Raw genomic sequence first — 9,087 nt, forward strand, 5'->3', positions numbered from 1 at the left:
AGCTCACTGTAAATTAAGACCTGGAGGTAAAGTGTGTTGTAGTTTCTTGAGTCACACACACATTCAGGTTTCTCTGCCTGTCACAGATTGTAGCTTAGCAACCTTTATCACGAGCCCTCTTTGACCTTGACAGGGCTTTTCCTCCTGCTTCGGCCTCCTCTTAATCACTGCCAATTCCTCAGGAATTGGACCATCGTTAGGAATCTTGGAGCCAAATTTGAACTCTGTATTTACCCAATCATGCCATTAAACTCATGACCTCTCTGGCCTTGTTGAACTTAACATTTCTGACATCTTTTCTGCCTGAGCTACAAGAAAATGTGAACATTATCACACATTTAGACGAATAATCACCAGAAGTGTTTTATGTTTGCGTTTGGTGCTTGTTTTTCCATTCTGTGCATGAGCTAGCGGGGTCCAAAACGTCCTGTACTGTAACGTTGAACATATGCAAGTACAGCGACTGGGAAACCAGTGCACTGTATATCGCTTTTATACTGTAGGTATACCTGAGTGACAGTATAGGGCTCAGTCATGGAGGCCTACACAGCAAATTCAAAAGTGTTAAATGTTTTGGTGTTAATAGTCTTCTTGCAAAAGTAGAGTTAATTTTACTCTAAGCAGAGTCACATTCTTTTAATGTAACTCTGAGGTGTAAAATGATAGTAGTTAAAATCGAGTGTTAAAAATGAGTGTTTCTCTGTCAAATCTGGAGGTGTTACAATGGAAACATTAACTCTTGACCTCTTAACTCTGAACTCCTACAGGGGCTATGACACCAACAGAGTAAATTCACAGACTCCGCCCCCAGCACGGCTCCAATTGAAGCTGAAGTGAAGCCGTTTCAGAACATTTTGCTCTACATATTCGAGTTGTTTGCCATGCTTGGTAAGTCATTTTTTCAAAGATTGTTTCAATTATTATTATGAGCTTTTACTTCTGTGGCTCTTTGGAGTTGAGACAAAGCTGTGTGAAAGGCATTAGCCATGTTGCTCGCTGATAGCATAATATTCTGTTTTAGCTAGCTGAAAGGTATTGTTTGCGGGCAAATACCACAGCACTGAAAAAAAGCTTGCATGTGAATTTTCAGTCAAACCTTTGGTCAAATACACCTAAAACAATGTCTAGAATGTGAAATGTTGGTATAATGGTGCTACTTGAAGCCTGAAAACGATCGCCCATAAAAAAAAAAACGAGCAAACAGCAGTAGCAGACGTCCTGACTGGGTTCTACGTTAGCATTTAGATCCCTCCAGAGTTTTGTGCACACAGTTTAGGTAAAAATGAAAAAGGTTGAGGTTTTACATTTAGTTCAGTATTACCTGTTGCCTGTGTCCTTGTCTTTTGGGAAAATACTTTACACAAGTAATGGCTCAAAGAGGATTCCTTTTTTTTTTTACTGTGCTGCAATTGTTTACTGGATTATTTGTGCCATTAATTAGTGTCAACTAATTTTTATTCAATCTCCGCACAGGATATGCTTGTGAAGATGGAATATGGGGGAGAGCAGAAGTGCGTTGAAGTTCCACAAAGGGATGAATGAAGGACATGCATATTGTATTGAAGAAATAAGTGATGAGAATGCTGTTATTTGCATTTACCATGTCAGACCTTTTGATAAACAAAATTCTAATGAAAGTGAGAACATGTATACTGTTACGTCTTTCAGAAAATGTTTTGAAATTGTGGTGCACAGTTCAGAATAAATGTTTTTCAAAAACCATTGCATCTTTTTAGTAAATGTTTATTTCCAAAAGAAATTTCTGGAAGTTCAGAACAGTAAAATTCCCGCTTTTTAGAATGAATTAGAAGATAACTCTTACGTAGTTAAACTAAAATACTCTTTGAGAGTTAATATATAAACTCTTAACACCAAGTGTTAAATTATCAACTCCAGACAGATTTGGTGTTTAACACTAAATCAGAGTTAACGTACCAACTCTCCAAAAAGAGTTAAATTAACACTCTCTGGTGTGGACCCATATAGACACTTTAATAGTGTTGAAATCAAATCCGACAGTGTTAATTTGGACATGCTGGATTTGCTGTGTAGAGACTGGGTGGTGACCCCCTGGAAACCTTCAGTTGCTTGGTTAAAGTGTGTATCCCCCAAACACCAGTTGGAGGTTGATGGATGTCATCAAAAATCTCCATGCAAAGAAAATAAAATATTGTTATTATTATAATAATATAATATAATAATATTATATTAGGGTCTTTACCTTACAATATAAAGGGGGAGACTGTTGTTGTGTAAAGTAAAATATGCTTGGATTAAATAACTTCATGCCAGATGCATTAATTTCATTTGATCAGTTAAGTTTTACATTATAATCAAAATAACAAAAGAATTTACATGTAAACGAATTAAAGTCAGAATTCTGGGGAAACATTTGTTTTTCAGTGCGACTAATTTGGTTAAATGTAGTGCGCACATACTCTCCTTTTACTCTTTAGCTGTAGTAAATGCTGAAAAAGTGAAATGTTTGCCTTCAAAGTAAACGCTGTGTCTTACCAATTTAACCAGTGTGTTTCAAAGGTGCAACTTTTACTCTGAAAGTGAACATTCTCTGTTTATCTGCACAGCATTAATTTTAAGCACATTGGAAAAATGCTCGACTTTAAAAGGACCATCGCTGTGAAATAATTAGTAAAAACTGCAGTAAAAGATTTCTGGAGGTTCTGTCCATGAACAGCATCAACATGCTGGTCCAGATGTTTCTGCTCCTGGTGGAAACACTCACTTTCCTTCCTGGATTAAAATACTTTAATGTCAGTTTTAATTCAAAATAAGATGGTAAAACAAGGATGACAGATCTGGACATCAGGAGATAGAGATGCGTGAATGACTCAGTTCAAAACACACCGACAGCATTCCAGTAAGGTTGAATAAAATTATTCAGTTTTGAAGCTTAACTTTAATCTCAGCCAAAACCGGTTAGCTATGGACCCAAATTTAACCAGTTCAAAGCAACGTAAGCAAATTGTGTTGAACTTCCATCACTGTGCGAAGGCCAGCAGGGGTTTTTAAAGAGCAACGGGCCGAGAAGCAGGACATCACGGGTTCAAACAGATGATAGCTGACGAGGCGTTCTGGCTGTTACACTAGCAGGAGTGGACACCTTGGAAAACAACCTGACAAATCGGCCACAGATTTGAAGTTTACGCCATTACATTCTCACCTAAAACATCTTAATGCATTAACACCTAAGATGCAAGCACACACACAAGCTAGTACTCGGTTGTAGTCGTTCGATCTGAGTAGGTACTAATGAAAAAGGTGCTTTAGAGAAGTAGCCGAGGTTTGGATTTTTGTCCTAATGTGGAGTCGGTGTTGTGGTCCAGAATTTCAGGAGGAGGTCGTCTGTTGCGATCAGCGAGCTACATATCCAGGCTAAAGTTAGCTGTTGCTTGCTGTTAGCATTGTGCGAGAATGTAAGAAGGATACTGAGACTAGATCCTCTGGATCGCGGGGTTCTCATTTTTACAGTTAGGTTACGGTCTAACCAGGCGTTGGCAATAAAGCATCTTTTAAAACATGAAAAATGCTACATATGCTGCAGTTTAAAGAGTCAAATTGTTCAATATGCTTTATACCACAAAAACAACCCAAAGGCATCGACTATCAGGCTTTCTTGTTTCTTCTGCTACTGATTAGACTTTAGTTTCCACAGCTTGATATGTTAGAGTGAATTATTTCTGCAAAGAGAAACCTGCAATCTGCCTCACCCCTGGCAGAGCAGCAGTCTTAATTTTAGGAGAGGAAAAAGAAGTGACTCGAAGCGAACGGATGGCAACTCTCCCATCTCTCGCATTTGTCATTTGTTAACGCACTTGACCTCATAATCAGACTGCCAGCGCAACAAGGCAGCAAACAAGTTATGTCATGTTATCAATTTATCCAACATGACAAAGTAATAACAGCAATAAATGAACATGTACTTTGGAGAGGCGGCGTTGCAAATTGAAATGCCGGAGTGTGAGATGTGCTTCTCGGCAAAAGACGGAGCAATGAAGATGATGGAAAATCTAATATGAAGGAAGACAAGTGTTTACATTGCGGCTTTGTGCGTTTTACATCCTAAGTACTCTCCGTCTCTTTGTTAGCATCCCCAGGGCTGCTCTCACTGGTGGCAGAGCAGCAGAGTGGAGGCACAGTCGCAGTTCCAGCATGGCAAATAAAACAGCCTGATCTGATGGAGAAAAAACTGCAACTTTATAAGCCTCACTGTTCTCGTTTTGACTGTGTCTGGTTGATTTTGCACAGGGATGGCCTGCTGGGTGTGGCTTTCCTCCCGGGGCAGTACAGTTGGTTCCAGTTTGAGAGTCTAAATCAATCCATCAATCACCCGAGGAAAGGAAGACATTCTCGCTGAAGCTGGAATACACCTCGATACATATTTCATGCACCTGACCAACCTCTCAAGTCACTCTCATTTGACATCAATTCTCCAGGCAGCCCTCAAAGGCCCTGGGCAGTTCACCTGCACACAGGACAGGCTGGCTGGTTCATATACTGCCAGGTCCTTCTTTATTCTCAACGCCCCCGGCACTTCACAGTTCAGCAGCTCTGCACACCAAACAGCACATCAGCCTGACAAATACAGAAGAGTGATAAAACAGCATGTTCTCCTCTGTGTCTCCTAGCACGCTGCAAGTGAGCAACAGAGCTGCAAGACCGCATGGAGGAGTTACCTGGAATCATGAAAGGAGGCGTCTGGGGAGCTCGGAGGTAGCTGAAATCCCCTGCAGGTCTGGGATCAGCTCAGGCCAGAGATCTCTCTGCGTTTCTTTGTTGAAGAAAAGAGAAGTGGAGCAGACTGATGGAAGAAATCAAAGGAGAATGTGTTATAGTCATTTTCTTATAACTGTATACATGTGGCTGTGGACATGTTCAGTGAAGCCATGAACGCTTATCTATGGCTTTTTTGTGGCAGCTGCTGCCACAGACATTTGTGTTAATGGAGCTGATTCACAAAATGACAAAAGCTACTTGACAGCGAAAAAAAGTGATTAATATGGATTGATGCAACGCCTTTAATCGTGAAGACTATCAGCACTGAAAGAAACAAAATGGATTCTTTGTCAAAGCATGAAAATAGTCTTTTAAAACACCCAGCATTTTTACAATGAACTAACTTTTCCAGTTATGAAAATACACATTGTCTCATTTTAATTCCCTCTAATAGTTTTCCTACACTTTAACCAAACAGATGAACAGCTAACCCTTTACCCACAAACACTCACATCCAACACTCTAAGAAATGACACACTGATGTTGGTAGCATTATGTAAATGCTTCATGTTAAAACTAATGCCACCAATTGATTTTTAACTTTAAACACAAGTATGTTGTTTTGAATTTAATTAACAACATAATATTTCAATACAACAAAATGCAGTAAATTAAATCCAATGTAAAAAGTTCATTTAAAATGAAGAGCACTTTAATTTAAAGAGGATTGTCCTAATAGGCTCTCCGTACTTCTGAGTTTGCACATGTGCAGTGTGGAAGTTTGATCATCCGCCATTTTCAACTGAGACTTGCATATGCTTAGCATCCTGGATAGAATCCATCGCCATCTGAGGATTATTTGGTAAGTTCAACAATTTAAGGATGACAAATTTGATTAATGTATACTAACTGATACACATCTGACACTTTCGGGAATACTTTTGCATTTTTTTTAAACAAATGATGCCTGGCAAATTTTTTAACACTCTAGCTTGTATACCTCTCTCACATGTTAGAAGTATGAAAACATTTAACAAATATTGTTGAACCTGCTTCGGTGTAATTTTCCAAAATCTTTTGCGATTCTTGTTAAGATGAGACTTGCCTACTAAGACCGACAGTTTTAAAATTACTCCCAACATCTACCGCACCTGCTCCCTGACATCAGTAATGACCACTGGGAGCGCCAGCGATCCTGTAGTTTGAAGAATGAAATGAATGTGTAGTGTATTTTAGAAATGTGCATCAATTAAGTTGCTACATTGTTTGAAAGAATTCGACTCCATGTTGATTTCTGGTTTAGTGTCAGAAATCTTCACTGAAGAAGCTTCACTTTTCTTTCCAAGCTCCTTAGACTACGATGACCTGGATGACTGTGAACCTTCACAGACTTATTGTTATCCACAAAATGTCATGATAGGATTTTAAGTCCATATTGCCCAGTTCTAATCTTCTATTTAATTTTAATATTTTTAGGGGCACAATTATTAAATATATTGTTGAACAATCTAGAATTGATTAAAGCAAAAATGAAAGCTTTCACGTAATGTCAAAATTGAAAAGCTTCGATTTTTGGGTTCATATATTTGTTAATCTGACACAGAGGAGTCAGTGCCTTACCAATCATGAACCTCACTGCACATCACTGATGTGAGTTATGAAACATTGCTTAATCACATATCTGCTATGTGTTAATATTTTTGACTTTGTTTTGTAAAGAGGTTGAAAGGAACCAAAATAGGAAACTTCTCTCATATTGAGTTCTTATCTCCACCAGAATCCCAGCGTTGATGTTTGACAGGAATGCATTCTGAAAGCTGTCTGTGTCTACTTAAATGAAAAGCCAGATGACCTGTTCAAGGAATTCTTGGTAAGTTAAAAAAGGAAAACGATCAGTTATTTTCCTTTTTTAAATTTGGGATTGGAAATGGAAGGTGGACTTACTTGTCCATATGTATATGTACGCAATTAACTTATCTTTTTTTAATTTTTATTTAAAGGATGTGGATCTTGGTGCAAGCAGAGAAACAGAGCAGCTGACGTTGGGAGTCTATGTTGTCAGACATGAGAGCAAACTCTGCAGATACACCTGAGGACATTGGTGTCATCATAGAAGGATGCACTGTGCTGCAAGCTCTTAGTGATGTGGCAAAGGGTTGTGCCCTCCTGCTTGGACTAATCTATAGTCTAAATCTGAGCTACCCAAAGCACCTGAAATACACATTTGAATTTCTTCAGAAGGTGCTGATGGAGTTGGATGGGAACAACCTATCCATGAAGGTGCAGGTTCTGAAAAACAAACTGCTTGAGTGAAACAGCCTGTAGTGAACTATAGAGGACACTGAACTTTAAGGTTCTCGAACCCTTCTCCTTGCACTTCATAAACTGTTCAGTTTGAATTGCCACAAGAACTTCTGCAAGGCCTTTCACTTTTCTGCGTTCTTTGTTCTTGAACCTTTACCAACATCCAACTACACTGAAAAAGACTGCTCCTAACTTTGGACTTCAGTTTAAGTTTTGAAGCAAAGGTTATTTTTCTAAATATGGACAAAAATGACACAAAAGTAATTTCTACCTGCTGTTTGAAGGGCTGTATTGTGGGCTTTTCATTGTAGCCCAATCAAGTTTAAATTAAGTCATGTTAATGTTAAAAATGTTGGAATCACAACACTTTCCAGTTTTAATCATTTCAGTTTAACATGACATTCTGTATCTTGTCTTCCTGCACCTAAAATGCACTTGAATATATGTAAAGATTGTTTGGGGAAAAAGATCTAGAAGCATTTGAATTGCTCAAAGTGTGCTTCAACAAGTTTTACACAAAGTGTTATTAAAGTTAGGTTAACTGAATAAACTTGTGTTCGATTTATTTAATTTACAAACTTAAATAGACTAAGTTGCAATTCTGTTAAAGTGATTTAATCCTATAGTTTCAGTAGAGCGTGTTTTGGGTGAGTAGATTTATCAGATTTACTTAAAATTTGTTGTTCAAATTAAATATATCATACATTTTATATTTCACTAACCCAGTTGTGTGGAACCGGTTGACATAACTGGGTGGAGTAAATACAACATTTTATTTCTTAGAGTGAAGGTCTAGCTCGATGGCTGTGTAAGCAAACAGTTAAAGGAAGTAGGGGATCGACGGTCCTTTGCATGGACACAGATACCAGCTAATATTTGCTATCATATGAATAAAATACTAGAAATACTAACCCTAACCCTTTCCAAACAACTGCATTCAAAATGCTCCAAAAACACCACAAACATAAAGGGGCGATCAGTCCAGCAATTAGATGTGGTGACCAGTGGCATTCAGGTTAAATATGATTTTTAACACCCAGAGAGTTCTATTGACCAAACCAGGCTTGGTATCAGGTGGTAAACACATTTATTTGTGCTATTAAATCAGGCATTAACATGGGTGCCTATGGGGGTTAACTCACTTTTGAAGCCCTTTTTTCATTTTTAACCTGGTTTATAAGTTTCTGCTTGGTCTAAACTTATTTGAACCTTAATCAAAGATGTGTAAAATCCTGTGTATTTCTATATCTAAATGAATAAAAAGAATAAAAGTCATGACTGGAGGGTATGTCTATCCTTTTCACTTGTAAAAGTCATTTAAGGTCATTTATAGATTTTTAGAAATGCACTGGCAAGCAGTGACTTCCTGAATCTCCTGAAAAGGATCATTCTGGTTACACAGGCTTACATACAGACTTTTATGAAGGCAAACATAAATACACAATTAAAACAAGTGTAAGAGTCTCAATATCCATTTGTAATAAATACATATTACTGGTTATGAAGATGCCTGTGCTGCTAATGTAAAGAAATATTGTATTTGTGGATGTGTATGATGAGCTATGTGGGTTTTTTGCAATCTCTGTCTCTCTCTCTGTGTAATTAGATTTTTAAACGTGTAAAGGATTCTCTAAATATGCTCTGAGATTTGTGGATGTGTACAAAAAGTGCGTAAATATGTATTCAGAATGTGCGCGATTACAACCCAGACCGCCAAAAAGTTGGGACACTGTGTAAAATGTAAATAAAAAAAGAAAACAATTTGCTAATCTCATAAAACCAGATTTTATTCAGAGTAGAAAAAAAACATATCAAACATGTAAACTGAGAAAGTTTTAAAGAAAGGTCTTCTAGAGCATCCGCTCTACTTTTAACAACAGTCTGTGAACATCTGGGAACTGAGGCGAGCAGCTGATGGACTTTTGGGAGAGGAATTTTGTCCCATTCTTTTCTGGTAGAGGATCCTAGCTCGACATTCCTGGATCTTCTAGGTCGTATTTTTGGTTTCATGATGCTCCAAATGTCCTCAACTGGTGAAAGGTCTGGACA

General features: G+C 38.0%; 2 long non-coding RNA genes across 2 annotated transcripts; both read left to right on the top strand.

The window, feature by feature from the left end:
* Positions 1-547: 547 nt before the first annotated feature.
* Positions 548-1,722, top strand: LOC146680944 (uncharacterized). Its single transcript, XR_014918239.1, has 2 exons — positions 548-888; positions 1,474-1,722. It is a non-coding gene; the product is annotated as an uncharacterized LOC146680944 (long non-coding RNA).
* A 3,733-nt stretch (positions 1,723-5,455) lies between these two features.
* On the top strand, positions 5,456-7,050 carry LOC146680945 (uncharacterized). The gene is made up of 3 exons (XR_014918061.1): positions 5,456-5,596; positions 6,512-6,604; positions 6,735-7,050. It is a non-coding gene; the product is annotated as an uncharacterized LOC146680945 (long non-coding RNA).
* Positions 7,051-9,087: the final 2,037 nt, after the last annotated feature.

This window comes from Copadichromis virginalis, linkage group LG23 (assembly GCF_057382275.1).
Source record: "Copadichromis virginalis isolate Kocher_CV1m ecotype Utaka linkage group LG23, C_Virginalis_male_GT1.1, whole genome shotgun sequence".
In the NCBI taxonomy this organism is placed as follows: domain Eukaryota; kingdom Metazoa; phylum Chordata; class Actinopteri; order Cichliformes; family Cichlidae; genus Copadichromis; species Copadichromis virginalis.